Source organism: Argopecten irradians, chromosome 3 (genome assembly GCF_041381155.1).
Source record: "Argopecten irradians isolate NY chromosome 3, Ai_NY, whole genome shotgun sequence".
NCBI lineage: Eukaryota > Metazoa > Mollusca > Bivalvia > Pectinida > Pectinidae > Argopecten > Argopecten irradians.
In genome coordinates this window covers 25089828-25108550 of record NC_091136.1, presented here as the reverse complement: position 1 = coordinate 25108550, position 18723 = coordinate 25089828, and the positions used below count along the sequence as shown (strand labels likewise).

Genomic DNA, 18723 nt, shown 5'->3' with positions numbered 1-18723 from the left:
ATATCGTCAAAATGACGTCATCCCGGTGAATGTGACGACAATTTTTAAGCGGGATTGAATGACGTTTTATTCACCGAAAGGTTAAAGTCCGGGGTCAAGTTAGAAAATGTTCCGTCAAATGTGGAACAAATTCACGTCATCGTATTGACGGATAAAGCACAAGTTTATCCGCCAATAGTTTTCCGTCAGTATGTGCGGTACGTGCAGGATAAAATATAAGATTCTTTCATGTGTGGATATGAAGGATAGGGATATTCCACCCGAGGGTCACAAAATGTAGTAAAATCCGAGGCTTGCCGAGGGTTTTGCAATATTTTCTGATCCCGAGGGTAGAATATCCCTATCCTTCATATCCACTTATGAAAGAGTATTTTTCTTTCATACCTCGACGTTTTATTGCAATTTTACAACTATAATATCCCGCCAATTTGAAATGAATTTGAAGAAATCTATGAAAAATTACGTGATATTTTCAAAACAAATTCCGTTGTAGGCATCTTTTATAGTAAAACCAGTGAAGTTTGTAGGAAAAAAAAAGTTAAAAGTTTACCGAGGAAATAGAGATTTTGTTGACGCCGTGACGTGACGAGGCTTCATTGTATGGGTAGCCATGCAATACAGCCTTAGGCGACATGAGTGTATTGCCCTAGACAAGCCAGTATTACACCCGTAGATATGGAAAAAATACTGATATTAACACAAAAATGAACCGTTCGTCGAATACAATGGCAATTGAAAGAGCTATTCATATTTGCGGTCTTACTTAAAGATGCTCCACCGCTGACAAATGGTAATTTTTCACTATCAAAAACAGGAGCAGACGATTGGGTATTTTTCTTCAGTTACAAAAGTTACTTACTTTACACCATTACCACCATTGAAAAGTTTGAGCTTCTACTTTTACTTCAAGTTAAAAATATGAAAAATAATTAATTGCATCCCGAAAAAAAATCCGTGACGCTATATCCTATATGGAATGAAGTACTGATTGCGCATGCACCAAAGGCGAAATAAATTATTTTATATTATTTTTTGTGTTAATTAAGCATATATATACACACGATTAAACACCTATTATTGTTCAAATGATGAATATCATTTATGCTCTGTCGGCGGTGGAGCATCTTTAAATCCTGAATCCTGAAGTGAATGCACATTGACATGTATGTTTGTTACCGCGTACACGTATATATTTTTTTTGAAGTTGATATGAAATAAATAAAATAATAGTTAAGGCCATGTGATAACAACGGTATCAACAATGTTATGGTCAAATTACAATAAAATACGGCATATTTTCAAGTAAGGTTGTCAAAACTGGTGACTACCGGTATATTTCAAATTATGTTTTTTCTTATAAATAAAAAAAAATTACAACGGGCATAATATATACGAGCAGTTCTTTCTGTAATCGATATAAGTCTTTAACTTCATGAGAAAATAATAACGAACAAAAACTCCCATTTCCGAACGGAATACATAGAATCAATTCCACTAGTATCTCCAGTCTCCGCCACAAGCCATAAGACATGGCGGACGTTCTTACATTAGTTTCCGGTACAAACCGTCCATAAAATGGACATGGATTTTATCTGTTTTCAGCCAATTTTAATGCTGGCCCTGCCATTTTTATCTGTTCTTCGTCACGTTTATAACACCGTCTAACGACGGCTAGTTAGAGAATGGGCCGCGCGGTGTCGCTAAGATACCGAAGAATGACCGCCTCTCAGCCGCTGAAACCCGCTTCCCGCGCCCGCCAAACACGCCAACAAGATTTGCATTGATTTCTGACTTATAAACACCAAGTTGTGTGAAAGCACAAGAGAAAGTTTCTTATCCATGTGTCTGTACGCTTGTTCATGAATAATGGACAAGGAACCATTACTTGTAGAAGGAAAATTCCCAGCTTTTAATGATAGATGAATATTTTATATACAGATGCGAAGAACGATTTACAAAACAATATTACACAAATACGGATGATTACGTCCATCTGGTTGGCGTCATATCCGGCTTTTTTTCTGTATCTAAGACACGCCCCTTCCGGTATAAAAAAAAAACCCAAATAGTAATCAGAAACTGTTCACATAACGATTACACCCAATGACTTTACAGTTCACTTTCAGTCCTTCCTGCAGTTAGGAAACCGGTTGCATCGTAGCTCATAATATATAAATACATTTGCACACAATTATTTTTTTTCTATGGTGAAAAAAGGAAGTGATTTGTAAACAGTGTACCTGAATTTCCAAAGTTCTTTCAAGTCAAATAATAATAAGTAATACAATAATAATTCAATCATTTTGAGTTTTGCATAATTGTCGATTTTGTTAAGAATTGTTGATATTAGTTAATGGAAAATCAATTTTGATTGTTTCAAATATAATTGATAAAAGTTGACCCCAAAACATTTCCCGCATTTTCCGGACAGAGCTTCCGAATGCAGTTCATACTGACGGTTTATCACTTCCATGAAATATTCTGGTATTGGGTAAAGTCCATGTAACCGTTTTCCTGTAGGTTCGCAGGTCGCTGAGGCAGAGAGAAACAGAGAGCTCGACAAACCTATTGATGAAAAGCCCTTACAGACTCCATATAAAGGGAAACATCATTAAATAAAGCCAAACAATCCATTCCTTATATCGCTGATTGTAAGCTATCCCAAAACTGATATGTGTTGCAAAAAACTGACGTTTAAGTTTCCTGCTATTGTAGAGGTTTGGTTGAACGTAGAAGTATAGAGAGTTGTATATATTTACAAGCGTAATGAGTAGGGTTGACAGAACCGCCTCGGCGCTCCTCCCCTCACTCAGACTTACAACGTCTCCACCAGCGGCCTGGCTATTCGCTCATCACTGTCAAGTAAATCTGATAGAAAAACACGGTAACCATAAAATATTAGAAATCTGTCTGACAGATCCTGGTCTGCATACAAGTCTTCTTGCAAGTTGACAACTGGGCAGAAGTCCAAACTAACGATTTCAATCAAAGGAGTTTATAACATATACGGTGCATTCATCCAGTTGGGGCACGGCATTAAAGGTAAGTTTTCCATAACTTCAATTCTTTATCTTTGATAAATGAGAGCTATGAGCGCTGATTTATAATAACAATTGCACGTGAGTTTCTCTTGCATTTTTTCTCGCGTGTTTTTAACAGATTACCCAATCAAGATAGATCAGTGAGTTGGATGGTAATCTTGATTAATAGTGTCCGAAGGTAATTAAATTCGATAGAATCGGGTTTTTGTCAGTCCGTGTGTAGGGTTGAGGGGAGAACTTGTTCGATATGACATATACTGACATATGCTCCTCCTCTCCATCTATTGTAGTGAATATTTATTCATTTATTTCAGCCTCAATTTTCCATCAAGTAAATCATATGTGTTTCTCGTTGGTGTGTTTGTGGGGTGACATTTCATACACTTATGTGTGTGATACGGGACATAACACCCGTTTCTTACACACGCGTTAAGTACGCATGTTTTACCCTAAATCGAGGACACCCTTGTATCAGCCATCAGAATGAGACGTCTTGTTTAACTTGTCAACGTAATGGGTTCTGTCGAAATCTCAGACACAACTAGCCGACCACTAAACTAAAACAAGATAAATCACTTTAAACCTCGAATTCGCTTGTAATCTGAAATAACTGTTGTATTGAAATGTTTTCTTTCACTGAAATATACTGTTATTTCGTAAAATTATTGTTCTTACTATGAAGTAAATTGATAATGCTTTATTTTGACTCAATGACTTTTTATTCAGCCTTAGAGACAGACGGTTATAGATATATTTTGTATGGAAATCAATATGCCATTAACTTCGAAACGGATTCAGACATCAATTTGTTTGTATGCCATGCATTTATTTTTTTCCTGTTTTACCAATATATTGTAGTACACTTTTTCAACATAGAAAATATAATTTGTTAGCTACATTTATTGTTTGCTTACAAAAATACGAAACTGAAAAAAAACCCACAGAGAAGTAAATAAAATTAATGAAAATTTATTTCACTAATTTTTAGTTTCGTATTTTTCTATGTTTTGTCACACCCCGCTGGTATTTATTCCTCGTTAAATTTTATAGTTTTTCCATTGTAATTCCGACTGGTCCTGATAAGTGATGTACATTAATTCTGCCGGGGCCATAAATATAAAGTGTGAGTCGAGAATCGATCACTACACCGCTACGTTTGCTGATACCTTATCACTTGTAGATACATCTACCAGGTTTTTCATAAATAAAACCCCAAGTTGTCATTTGGAATAATTTTAATGAACTTTTCACTACTCCTAGCTCAGTGATAACAATTCTTATCGTGTAAATGTGTCTTTGTCACACGGCCGTCTGCTCCGCTCCTCCACTTCACATGTTTATGTTTTTGCCCTGATGTGCAATGTATGACATTTGATTTTAATAAATATTTTGATTTAAATGTATGGTTTCCAGGTCGATGTTGCCTCAGTGGGTTTGATTAAAGTATTGATATATGACCGTCCCGGATTCGTTGGCTGAACATATTTGCTTTTTTTTTAATTATTTTTTAATTAGTTTGTACTTTCGTCTGCTTGAAATTCCGGATTCAGTCGCTAAATATGACGACTGATTAGTTTCTACTTGCGGGTTGCTAAAATTCCTGAAATTCATGATCAGTCCAAAAATAATAAGTTCATCTTTTTAATGATCATATCAAAAATATTTTATGAATGGGGATTCTTTTGCATAAAAATATTATATTATCGATTATTTATTTATTTATCTTAAAATAAATCCAAAAGATGCGCAAGTCATTGATAGCATTATCAAAGAAAGGACGCATGAGTCAAACTAATATATATAGTGTGTGTATGAGAAACCCGTTTGTTTGGAATATATATATTTATATATAAACTGCACTAGATAAACATCAACATTCATCAGATACACACGGTAAATAACTAAGATTATTCCGTACATGTGTATACACTAAACGTACAAAATGACTTCACATCCGACAGGAAATACTCGCTATGTTAGCTGAAATATCCCTACTGCCCCTGGGCGATCAGTGATCGATCACCACAAACATTGATTTATCGATCTATAAACATGTGATCCTGATGGGATATTTTCCTCGCGTTTTATCCCTGTCTTCTAGCTCCAGGGAGGTCTAGGTATGAAAGGAAACAGAACATGTCCCTCAATGGAAGGCAAAACTGTCGGTCAGTCCCGGGGGTGGGGGGAGACCCCAGGGGTCCCGTGTCCAGGTGTAGGGTTACAGATGATGACAGACAGGTGATAGCAGACAGAGTTACTTCACGGACCGTATCTCACGGTCTATCAGCTCAGCATCCCAACAGGCAATGTATTTAAACGCGGTAAACGCTACTATCAGCTTTCATCGGCCGTTTGTCTTACAATGCTGTGACGAAAAACAGACTTTTAATTAGTGTCATACAAATGAAGATATCATATACTCGAAGGTGTATCCGCGTCTTTATTTGTATTGCAGGTTAGGGTAACATATGCCCTGTTGATCGTAAACAAGCCCTGAAAATAGCGCTAATATTTAGACTACAGCGATGGAGAAACAAATTACAAATACCCTGTGGTCCTCTCGGATACAAAATCCCGCCGGTGTGGTCAGATGATCAATTGTAGTAAACAACCAACCATACATATATCACTGAAAACTTGGGGAAATAAATATTTCTTTAAATTCCTAGTTTTGACATCTGGAGATTACCTCCATATAGAATTTTACTTCGGCAGCAGTTGTTTGTTTGTGTGTGTGTGTGTGCTATCTCGGGAGTCAGGTTAATGTCCCTTGATACATCCCGCTATCCCGTGGGGTCGGGTTTACTGTCCGTCCCCTCAATGCGTCTACTGGTCACTCAGGCAGACGGACAGATATTTCAGCAGGTCGATGACGTATAGTGTGATAAATGTGATTTAATGAGAAAATAAATCATACATGAGTTTACCTGAATGAACACAGACCATAGCAGAGTAAATTACCTGAAACGGATATTCTAGTCGTATATTTAATAAAGTTCAACACTGTCTTTAACGCTAGCAAACATAAACAATATTCTATTTGTAAATTTAAACCCTACAAGTTAAAGCTCCTAAAATACGTATAAAAACTAATGATAAAGAATCGGGGAATTAAATGTTTGTATTATACTAAATGGCTAGCGTTTGATACCCGATATTTGTGGTTTTATTTCAACAATGTTTGAATAAATGAAATGTTATTATAGCATATCGGAGATATCATTTATGTTGACGAATGACAAAATCAGAACATCGGTGAACCTATTTAGAATTTAACAAATCCATTTTTTGCGTTTGTTTGTGTGTTTAATAATTCAATATAATAATGATTTTACAATATCAACACCCATCCCCCCCCCCCCCCCAAAAAAAAAATGTTTTGGTTTTAATGTCATATTCGATCTTATAGCATTACCTCATTCTACAAAATAAGAACTATCATTTTCTCATAGCATCTACGTCACATCACAATAATAGAAATATGATGATATTTTTTTTTGTTTTTTACTTTTTCTCATTTTAATTCCGATTCAAGTAAATACAATTAAACAATTTTTATTTATATATAAATAACAATTTCACAAACAGCTTTACAGCACTAATCAAATCTATTGAATATTTATTACCCTGATAGAAAACAGCTTTGTGTTAAAAGGTGCTGCAACATTTAACATCAACTGTTATCTTCTTCACTACCAGACAGTGGAAATAGAATACTAACTTATGCACCTTGGCAGTTCAGCGATCTAAACATTTTGTACTTCTGAATTAATTATTAGTACACTTGGATGTAGGAGTGATGGGGCAACCCATAAGCAATGCTGTCTGGATCAGCGGAGAATCTGCATTACCCATAAGGAAATTTACATCTGCAGTTATCGATTTCATGAAAGGCAATGTAACTAGGGCATATATATCAGAGATGCTTATTTTGTGGGCGTGACTCGATTTGTACCAGCCTTCTCAAATTAGTTGTGGGCTGTACTTGCTTTGTCTAATTAGATAAATAAACGCTTTCTTTGTTAGTCGTTTTGTTTTTTGTTAAATTGTTTATAAATAATGTTGTAAATTCCCCAAGGTCTAATTCAGGACTGTGTAGTATTTTCATAGAATCTGCATCTCTGATTTTATAAAGTTTACGCAGAATAGAAGTTATCAATTTATATATCAGATTTGAATTTCAGTTCTCTCACCCTTGTTTCACCCATTTTGACCATTGAGTAGTAACCGTCTGTAAGTATTGTTGGACAAAGTCTATAGCCTCTAGAACATTTTATAAGGTATGGTCTAAATGAAGATTTAGTAAAAAATGAAAGATTTTTTTAATTATGTTTCGCATTCCCAGTTAATGGACCTCTCTCCTTCAATTTTCGAAATTTTCAAAGTACATAAATGATATTCAAATTTATTTAAACATGCATTGTTAATTTTTCCACGGCTAATCTTTATGGTATTTAAAGAATGTCAAATCCGGAATAAAGTTCAATTATCGAGCCCCTTCACATATTTGATAAATAAAAGGATGTTTTATTTACACAGACAGATAGCAACTAATATAAATATTTGGCAGAAGTTTTATTGTATGTTATAGAATTTATGATTTTTATTACATGTTGTCTGATGTTTGTTTGAATTTCTTGAATTGTAAACATCCCCTGGTTCAGTTTTTAAGCACAGTAACAAAGCAAATATTGTCTGTCCCGATACATCGTAAAATATTGTCTATGCTAAGTATTGGTTGTGAACTCATTGTATGAATTATAGCATATAAATATTTTACTTATTGTACAATTTTGGCTTATTATCGATATGTTAATATCTGTTTGTCTTGTATGATTGAATACATACTGCTACTACAGTATGTATGCTCAATATATTCGCAAACCTTGTTTTGGTCTCTAGAAAACATGTATATAAAAGATATATGTTATATATAATTATATAACAAATAATACACGTAATATAAATAGCGTTCAAAGCGGCTACATTACTCCTAATGGTACCTTTCTGGCGATTCCTATGGTACCCACGGGGCCATTATCGAACGGCCCCAAGGTCGGTCGGGTCTTCAAAACGCTTGACACTTACTATGAGAATGGTGTCATGTCTTTAAAAATCAGTCGATAAATCAATATGGATGATCCCTATTGAATATGAAGCTATTAATTTCATATTTTGTCTGTATGGTAGGTAATGACTTGACTAGTGACTATTAAAAGCCAAATAATTTACTTACAAATAACTAGAAATGAATAATGAGTAATGTCAGAAATAGCTATAAAAACTCGGACTCGTTAGTATGCCTTTAACCCGTTATACAACCGGGCGGTATCCGGATTTAAAACCCGAATCCACTTTTTACAACGCATTCAAAACTTTCACCTCCAAACGACCAAAAAGCGATAACAAACGACTAGCCTGAATCGAACGCACCTTTTGTGACATTGCGTGTTATTATAATCAACCATACTCCCTTAACTAGGAGACACAAAGCGTAATGAACGGGCAAAACCAGTTGATGACTCTTCAGTTTAATTGACTTGATAGAATTGAATCATATGAACTGGAGAATTTATCTTTCATACAAAAACCTCAAAAAGGTGGGTGGGCCAAGATAAGTGTCCTTTCGTGTCGCTGTTGACAGAAAAGAGAGGGTTAAAATACTACTACTTTTGTTCTGTGTTAAATTACGAACTTCGTGAAGCCGTGAAAAGAATGTAAAGAAAGAAAAAAAAATAAACAAAAAAATATTCTAATGGGAACAGGTATACGCTCAGATGGAAATGAACAAGTGAAAAACGCAACTTGAAATGGACACCGGTCGAAATAAACACCAGAACATTAATCTGCCACATACATCAGAAGTTATACACTGAAAATTACTATATTTACATATATATGTTTTCTATGGGGTGTTTTCGTGGCAGTAATCCTGTCTAATGCTTTCACAGACAATGGATCTCTCGTCTCGAAGAAATAGCCAGGTAGCACAATAAAACATCTTACATAATTGCCTAACTCTCTAAGACGTTTCAGATATGGACACCGGTGCACGAACGTACCAATACCCCCAAAACGTCGGCCTGTCTAGAGTTACCGTAATGAGACACGATACCATAGTTTAAAAGAATTTCAAAATTATATTATACTAAATTTATATAAATATATCAGCTTAGGTAAGATTTCTATCTTTGTCAAATATCAGGCCACACGTAGATGCTAATTAAAAATATTTTTTGAAGAAATAACTTTGATCAATTAAAATTGTTTACCTTGTATTAAACGCGGCGGTCATATTACAAGTGAAATTGAAACTTGTTTTAAACGTTGTATTTAAAATTTACAAAGGCCAGGAAAATTGAATCATTTATCAGAGAATATTGATTAATAGGAAAAAAACTTGTAAGGTTCTCGTCTTTAAAATCGACACTGAAACGAAACCTTCATAATTCATTGGTTATATACGATTTTTGTATTGCACACAGATACACCATTTTGTATTTAACAATTTGATTGATATATTTACAAAGTTTGATAACTACATTAATCTGCGACAGCTTGGCATGTTTGGCTAAAACCTGTACACGCATTTGTAAAATTATATAAGAGATAATTACAAACGTATTTTCAAATATGCTCTCTGCTGATTTCTGAACCTTGAAGTTTCTATTGTCTAAGTTATTTTTAAAGATCTCTTTTTTTCAGCCATCTCCATTTGTTTTAATACACTAGAAAAAAAAATGAAAAAAATGTCTACCATGAAAAAAATCTAATGTTCTCGCCTGTCGAACTCAATGTGTCCGTGATGTTTATTCAAACTACATTCGTCCGAGATTTCCACAGTATTAAATTGCATCCTAGATTTACTGAGCTAAATGCGTCCGATTTTTTTCAGTCGTACTAAATGATGCGCCCAATATTTCAGTCGTACTAAATGATGCGTCCAATATTTCAGTCGTACTAAATGATGCGCCCAATATTTCAGCCGTACTAAATGATGCGCCGAATTTTTCTGTCGCACTAAATGCGTCCGATTTTTTTTTTCAGTCGTACTAAATGATGCGCCCAATATTTCAGTCGTACTAAATGCGCTCCGATTGGCGTTGTTCTGACCCCTGTTTGTTACAGTATAAATGTGTTGTGTTTGCTGTCTAGCTGTATGTCCTAGCCACATTAAATGTCGTGTTTGGTAACAAGTTTTGGACATCCTACATGTCTATGTATCACACCATTTAGGCAGTCCGAGTGTTTAGTTCAACGGTCCAAATGGTCACTCGGCGATCCAACCTGACAGAAAAGTCACATCACGTCCTTCTAGGGGAGAAAATCATGACATGAAAGCTATCACACGAAGTCATAATGTCTAATCTAAAGGAGAGCGTCACACCTCGCCATAATCACCTTATTCTCCCTATAGTAAGACAAATCTGATAGCGATGTTAATGAAACTGGTGTGTTTTATATAAATAGTTCTTCCTTTTTTAGTATTAGAACTGTTCTAAATGTAACGATATTGAAATGTAAATTTTTCAACCAATTGTCTTAATTTGACACTTGTAACACAATTTAAGACAATAAGACAATTTCTTGACTTTGTTGAATGCCATCGAAATTAGAATTTAAAACAGACAAACGTGTGACATTTTAAACCGACAAGCTACCAAGTCGATAAATTATCTTCAACCGATTTTACTAGGGTAGATATATTGGATTATATGTATAAGTCTATACATCATTGAAGGTTTGCTTTAGATACCTATTTTGACATACTTAGAATGGAAACAAACATTTATTACAACAACTGAATAGTTCTGTGTCGCACCGTGAAATGTTTGATATTGATGTAAAGATCTTGAAAAAAATAACAAATAATATTTCTTTGAAGGTTTTATGATAAGATTATTAGAAAAAATACTTAGTCAGAAAAATATTGAAGTTTTTTTTAATCTTTGGTCATAGTTATAAATTTCCTAACGTTATTATTGTTTTCGATATTTTTTTTTATTTTTTTTTTTTGCCTCAGAAAGGGAAAGGTAATGGGATTTTAATTCAAAGTGACATATTTGAATCTTAATGACAGTACAGTAAAAGAAGCGTGTTGATGTCATGGGATAAGTTTCATATCTCTCTCGTGACGTAATATTAATCCTGGCCAATTTTATGTTTTCAATCTAAATCCGTCCACAAACATTAAAAATAGAATAACATAAATCATTGAAAGAAGTAATTTTAGGTCGTATTAAGAATACGTCCAGAGATCACAGGAACTTAAAACTGCAATGTATATCATTAATAAAGCTCAAACTTATTAATAATTTCTTAATTAAACTGAAGAAAAGGTCCAAAGATATTAATATTCAAAAGTTTACAACAATTTAACATCTATTGCAAATTAATAATACACGCATATTTGAAAGAGAAACTCTTCTCGAAATTATTAAATGTTTATAAAATGATATATATAATTATGCATAATTTAGCTATTCTATGTAGGTATGTACATACATATATGTTCGACTGTGTATACCTATATAGATACACACAGAAACACGACCAGCGAAATGTTATGTCCAGGTGCAAGATGAGTTCATACCGTCATCCTCATTCATTAAACGATGACAGTCCATTTATAATTCGGCTGAAATTTATACCGATGTCACATCTTGGTGTGTTTAGTACTAGTAGAAATCGCCTAGCTTTACCTGCGGGCAATTCACCTGAGCCATTCCTAGATGGCGAACTGCCCCAGGCCACTACGCGGTTATAACAGCCCCGATGCAAATACTGTTCGTTTACGGTCACAAACACACAAACATCCAGAGTTTTACATATTCCCGGTATTATTCATAAAATATGATCGTCAGACGAAAAAAAAATGTAACGAAAAAAAACCGTTTTTACGACAATTGGAGTAATTCATTAACATGGCTGCGGTGATATTAACATACGGCATTTTTCTAAATTAGAAAATAAAAAAAAAATCTAAATCCGCAAGTTTTCTCGGGTTTTCAGGATATTCTGTTAAAAATCTAACAAAAATGTTAATTTTGACTATTTTTATCATATCCTTGTTTAGACCATATTCACAACTTATTTCAATCGATTTCTAATTTATAATACATAAGCTATTTGGTATTCTCACCGCATCATTCCATTCACAATCTTAAGTCTACGGTGAGGTAAATCAAACGAACCATATTCAAGAACAATCCATTGATGAAATCGAGTTCAAAGAGATTAAACACGACATAACAAAATAATGACAATACAAATATGTAATTGATCGATCACACTGATTAGTTGTAAAAAGAAATTCATTAATAATACTCTGCGAGGAATTTATTCAAATGTTTAAAAGATAAATAGAAAGGTTTGATTCAGTTCAAAAGCTTGCGATACGAACAAACCGGAATGAACAAAAAACTAAACAGGAAGTTGCTGAAGCGGAATCCGGACCTGGACGAAAATAGCCATGATGAATCGTTTGATACATCAACAGTAACATTTAGTTGCAATAAAAGTTTTTCTCCTTAAAACATTTCCACAGCCTAAATCCCTTGTTTGAAGACACATTCTAGCATTCACGAGTTTCTTCATAAATCCCTAGTTGTATTTTAGTCCTACGTACGAAATACACTTCCGGTTTGCGCATTATATATCCCATGCAGGTTAAGAAAGTACGTACGACGTTCGACAGATCGAGAATGACTGAAAAATATCGAAAAGACGTGGCCACTTTTAGCAGATGATAAGATAGATCCATCATGGCTGCCGAACTGTTGTCAGGACAAGAGATCCATATTGAGCTTATTGGTGAGATGGACTGAAGGTGACAAGAGTTGGGGGTCATCTATCTCTTCCAATATCCATCATCAGTATAGATCGTCCGGGTTTCCCGTCCGTCAAACTTCTTCACGAGTACCGTAATTAAGAGATATACATATATGAGTAATCGTTATATCATGAAGTGATCTTCTGCTAGTTGACAACACATGTCGAATACACATGGTAGTTGTTATGCATATCAGATAGGTACATTTAAGTGACATTTATTTTTGAAATTTGGAATACTGACTATGACTTTGTTTTTTTGCTGTGCATCGTTGCATTTTCTTGGTAATATAATAAGAAATATAAGCAAATAGTTCTAGAAGAATTAAAGAATCCAAGAAGTTTAATTTAATGATACCGCGCCCGAAACGGAGATTTTAAGATTTTTGCGCCAAATTATACCGAAACTTTTATCCAATAGAATATTGTGTAACTATCACTTGGCATTCAGAATCATTTTGATGGTATGTATTTAACAGGAAATAACACCAACATGTTTCATTATTCTAGAAGATTGCCATCGACATATCCGAATCATGCCATTCCATCAAATTAAAAATATGTGCGTCGTTTTCTTGCAATAAAAGTAGATGTATTTTGTCATTGATAATCATTACTTTTCCACAACCTGAATTCACGGGAAGTGCGAAAATTTGCGAAGAAGTAACTTTGACCGGAATACGTCGTTTTGGTTCATATCGGGACTATCGTGCTGACATGATAACCGGAAGTTGATGATCTTCTTATGTCCATGCTAATTGTTCCTGTATTCGACCAAAGAATACCAGTTCCACTCTTATCCACTGTTTATTCATTCAACAGAACACCGGTTTCTGGAACGATCCAGTACGTCATCAACGTTCTCTATGCTAACGAGGTGTTGAAAGGTTTTGTGCAAACATACACACCGGAAGTCAGTATGTGACGGGAACTGTGAATATAAGGCGGAATCCTAACTGACATTCTACGTGCGTTTTGCGGTCTTAAAAATACCTGGTCATCTATACCAGGTCGTGTCCAGTCTAACTACGGATTTGAGTGCAATAACACCAGTTTTATTATTGATTTAATGTAGAGTATATACATTTGTTCGATTACAAAACAACAGCATTTACTTGCATATTTCTGTTATCGAAAAATTTAAGTAAATCAAGAAATAATAAGTTTACAGTTCTGCAAAGGAAATAAACAGGTGATATATAAAGGAGATTCCGCTGCCCTGGATCTTATTGCACTAGTGACGTGTTGCGCGTGCTTGGATTCTAGCACGTGCCGTAATTCGAGAAGAGTGTTGCTAAAATGGGGAAGCCCAAGGCTTCACCTTCGCATTAACCTGTAGGATTTCCAACCTTGCGGGATAGATAGAAATATAATCCTGTGAGATGCTCGGTAGCAATTTTAAGAATTTAAGATTTGAATACGTGATGTAATATCAGTTATATTTTCTATTTCATGGCATGAATACTAGTGAACAGTAATGCAACTAGCATGTCCACATGCATCCTTCAAAAACGATGTTGATTTAAATGACACTGTCATGTATATAAATGTAAATTGATCATTTCAATACACCGTTTGTGCAAATGATGAATTCTTGACCTACATTTCAACATATAAACTCATGAGGACTTGTCCTAATTTCATATCTAATGTGTGCGGTTTCCAAGAAGTGCATCGTGATGAACATTCATATTTTCTTTGGCTTTTTGAGTATTTTGCTGTTCAGTAGTTATGTGTTTACTGGTGTCGCTTTTCACCTGTTTATCCGCCTTTCGCTGATTAGAAATCACACCTGTATTTGATATAACTTATGTTACCTGTATTGACGGATATTGCAGAATATGTGTGGAAAATAATTGTCTGGATTGGACTTGTACAGCTTGAAATAATTCATGAATGCCGATCCATGGGAATATGTGGGGCTTCCATCCCAATGAAAACCAGAAACCTGAGAGCGGGGTAACGGTTTTATGTCCGTTGAGAAATTAATATTTTACCGTGTCAGAGAAGTAGCGTTTGTTTTGTACAGTGTAGTTTTGCAGTACACTATATTAGTGCAGATCTACAAATACGTTATATTTTTTCCTGAGGAGAAGATATACTTTCCTAATATTTTTCTTCAGTTGAGCGTTCGTCTCTGTGAGGAACGCATTGGATAATGTTAATTTTGTGAGCCTTTAGTTTATGAAAGTTACAATTTTTCAGGAGATGAATTTTCAGCTGAATAGCACTGTAAATACGCATATAATAGGTGTTATCAAAAGGGGAAAATACAAACATATTCAAAATCAAAAGAGTCCTCGATTGACAAAGACAATATCAGATAAGGTAATAGAAAAATATTGATACGATACACTTTCTTATACGATGTAAACACCAATTTGTCTAAAATACTCATGGAAAACACTATCATGACGTCTTTTCGGTGCAGGATTATTTCGAGAGATATTTGTCTGAGTGTATGTGTGATATTTTAAGGCTCTTTTTACAAGTACAAAGAATCTCAAAAATCAGTTTATCAATCGTGCCAAGATAGAGCAAATGATGAGGCTAAATATAGATAAAACGGGCTATTGTTAGAACCGGAAGTTGTTGTATTCCATTCCAGATGTTGTAGGCTATTTGCGAAAATGCAAAGCTTCTTGAAACTTCACTAACTACGCTTATTTTTCTCGGAATGGAATTCAGTTTTGGATAGTGACAGCAAATAACATAAGCTTTTGACTTCTAAATGAAAAGTGATGCTATTTACATACTATTTAAGGTTTGTTAGTACAATATGATCAACAATGAGTAGTCGGATCGAGAGAGAGGGCTTCACATCAGCTGGAAATCGTGTGTCCAATTCCACTGTGTATAAAAATATCACAATAAAATATATTTAAATCACAAAATATGATCTAGATTAATGCAATGAAATAAAGCAAAGCAGAACAATCATGAGCTTATTGAACATCAATTAGCTTATTGAACATCAATGTTCATGTTTTCTAAACATACATACATATGTAATCCTTATTTTTATAGCTCTTTCAACTGCTTGATAAAAAGCTAACACCTTACCTGAGTGTCGCTTTATAATTACCTTTATTACTTTTGTCTTGACGCCATGGTAAGTGTTCGCTAATTGCAACGCTTTTATTATCTCCCCTTCTGTAGCTCTTTTGTAACAACTACTAAATAAAGAACAAATAGCGGCGCTCCTTAATAAAGATTTGAAGTTAAAAGTGTGATCCCATCGGGAACGTGTCCATTGCGGGAATCACTTTATATTCTCGTCTATCTGTTGTGCCTTATTCGCACGATTGATATGATTTAGCCAAATCGGTTACGAGCATTAAGTCAGAGAATTCTAATTGTTTTAAAGGTGTGACGTTCGTGCGGAATTTATCTCAATTATCATTGATTCTTTTGCCGGAGAAATGAGGATTTTTTTTTATTTCCCTTCCTTATACTTTGTTTCAAAATGTAGGTTTCTTTTTCTTATCCTATGATTTTTTTTCCAAACTTGTTTGCGTGCTATTTAGATTAACTGGACTTGTTCATTAAAAGGAAGTGACGCATTGGGAGTGAAAGCATCAAGCATGCGTAATCAGATTTGTAGTGCACATGAAATACTGTTTCTCATTTGTGAACCTACAAACATGTCAAGGTCACTCCTGCTCACGTGAGTAACGGCACACATTGGAATTGCGTAACTCTTTGTTCGTTGCTATTGGATAAAAAACGCAGAAAGCGTTTGCGCATGCGCTTGAAGTTTCGTTTTTCTGAATCTGTAATTGAACGTCATGATTTTCTTGTAATCATCATTGGAAAATGGATTTCATTTGAAAGATTTAATAATATTTAATATATGATAACAGGCTATATTGGGTTGATAAAGACACTGAAATTATACCGGAAACGACGTATACATACTTCCTGTCGGTATATAGCAATACGGGATCATAAAAGTAATTATCAATAAAAAATGGCTTATTGTTCCGTATTGAAATATCATTATTATATCATCAAACATTTCGACGTGTTGACAACCAGATCCAATTTATAATGAGACGTTTCATAAAAACAAAATCGTATTTTCGTTTCTAATTTATGGGAGATGTCTGTAGTTCTGCGGAAAGACAAAAGTGACATATTTAAAACAGTCTTTTTGCACAAAACTTACTTAACAACCTCAGGTGACTCAATGTAATTATAACACCTGTAACCGGAGTCGTTAGCGAAGATCTGAAATCGTTAGTATATATGTAAATCGATCGGTATGAACAGGTGTGATATACCTACCACTAAGGGCCAATAAATCAGCCAAGAATCGTCAAAATACGCAGATTATGTGCATAATTTCAAGGTTAACTCCAAAACCGCTATCAAAATGTCGGCGTCTTTGTATCAAAAGACTTCATCGTTTTAGAACTATAAAAAATGTCTAATGGATTTCAAATGTGCGACGTTACACTCAGTTTTAAATGTTTGTTTATCTCTCTCGTCCTTAATAGGTAGTGAACACTGTCGACTCACAACAAAAAACATTTCACACATATTTGCTTTAAATTTCAGTATCTTAACTCTCATCGTCAGAGTGTATTTAGAAAACTAAACGACCCAGAAATCTAATCGAACGTAAATGTCCCGATATGCCCTGAGATAACCGCCAAATGCATGTCGCGCAACTTACGGTAAATTATGGGCTAAATTTAGCTCGGAGATGTTTTACGTATAGAATTAACGGAAGCGAACACAATTTCCTTCTGAACCAGCTTACCTCGTTCAATCCTATACAATACAGAAATTGAAATAAAGTACAAATATTATAACGGTTATAGTGTGAGAGCTGTTGGGTGGGAAGTGCTGAAAGAGTTATAACGGGTTACGATGACCGTCCCGATGCATTGTCACAGACTCTCCACCTCTGGGTGGTGAGTTCGAAAACCCACGTGGGACCTTTGGCAGGTACTGACCGTTAGTCGGGATATTTATCTGTGTGCTCTGGTTTTCCTCCAATCTTGTGCGTCCATTTACAACCCTGACTCTTAGAAGCAATAGCAAAGAAGGAAAATTACCCTCACAAAAAACCCATCGTAAGCAGCAAACAAATAGAAAAGGTTTAGAATAAAACGGACTGAAATAGTTTATACAATGTATAGAGGTGTTCAGCTAGTACAGAGGTACAGGGAGCGCTATATCCAAAGTAAGGACGAATACGTCACTTATAAATCCTTGATCTAAAGTAAGTTTGTGATAGGTGATGAACTGCCACGTGATTTGGGATATTAGAACTTTTAGACAAAACATAAGAAAGGCGATTTTAATGTTTGTAAATGTGTTCTCTTTTATCTATGTTTAACATTTGATTGAATTCTAGTTTACCGTTCAGTTACCTCCGATCAACATTTACAATACACTCATTTTGCAATACAATATGTCGTTGGTGCCCTTGTTTAAGACTGAATAAATTCCAATGAAATTATAGTGCAATCTCAATGCAGCATACCACCAAAGACGTTCATCAGGAAACCCGCCTGATCCACTGGCAATAGATGAATTAATCACACACTAAAAATCTGGACAATAAGCAGCATTCAAATAAGTTCTTTAACTTTCATCCAAAAGACAAATCACGTAGAGAGTTGGTAATTATGTTATAAACAAAAGAAGGATAAATATCTCGAATTTAGTCGCCCCTGACGAGCATGCAATTAGATCTGATACAAAAGTAAGTATCGCGCGGTAGGACCAAGCGGCATCAGGGAGGTCCCGCGTGAGCGGGATGTGCAGATCAAGTTAACCATTAAAATATAATATTTTCACTTAAACCTCCATCTATTAAAGAGAAATGGATGAAGGTCTA

General features: G+C 34.8%; 1 protein-coding gene across 1 annotated transcript in view; it reads left to right on the top strand.

Annotated features, from left to right (window-relative positions):
* The first annotated feature begins 2796 nt into the window (after positions 1–2796).
* The window catches only part of LOC138317977 (homeobox protein Meis1-like), a 114667-nt gene continuing 98740 nt past the window's right edge, over positions 2797–18723 (top strand). Inside the window, exon 1 of the mRNA XM_069259972.1 lies at positions 2797–3042. The gene's annotated coding sequence lies outside the window, so the exon portion shown is untranslated. The remainder of the gene's footprint in view (positions 3043–18723) is intronic.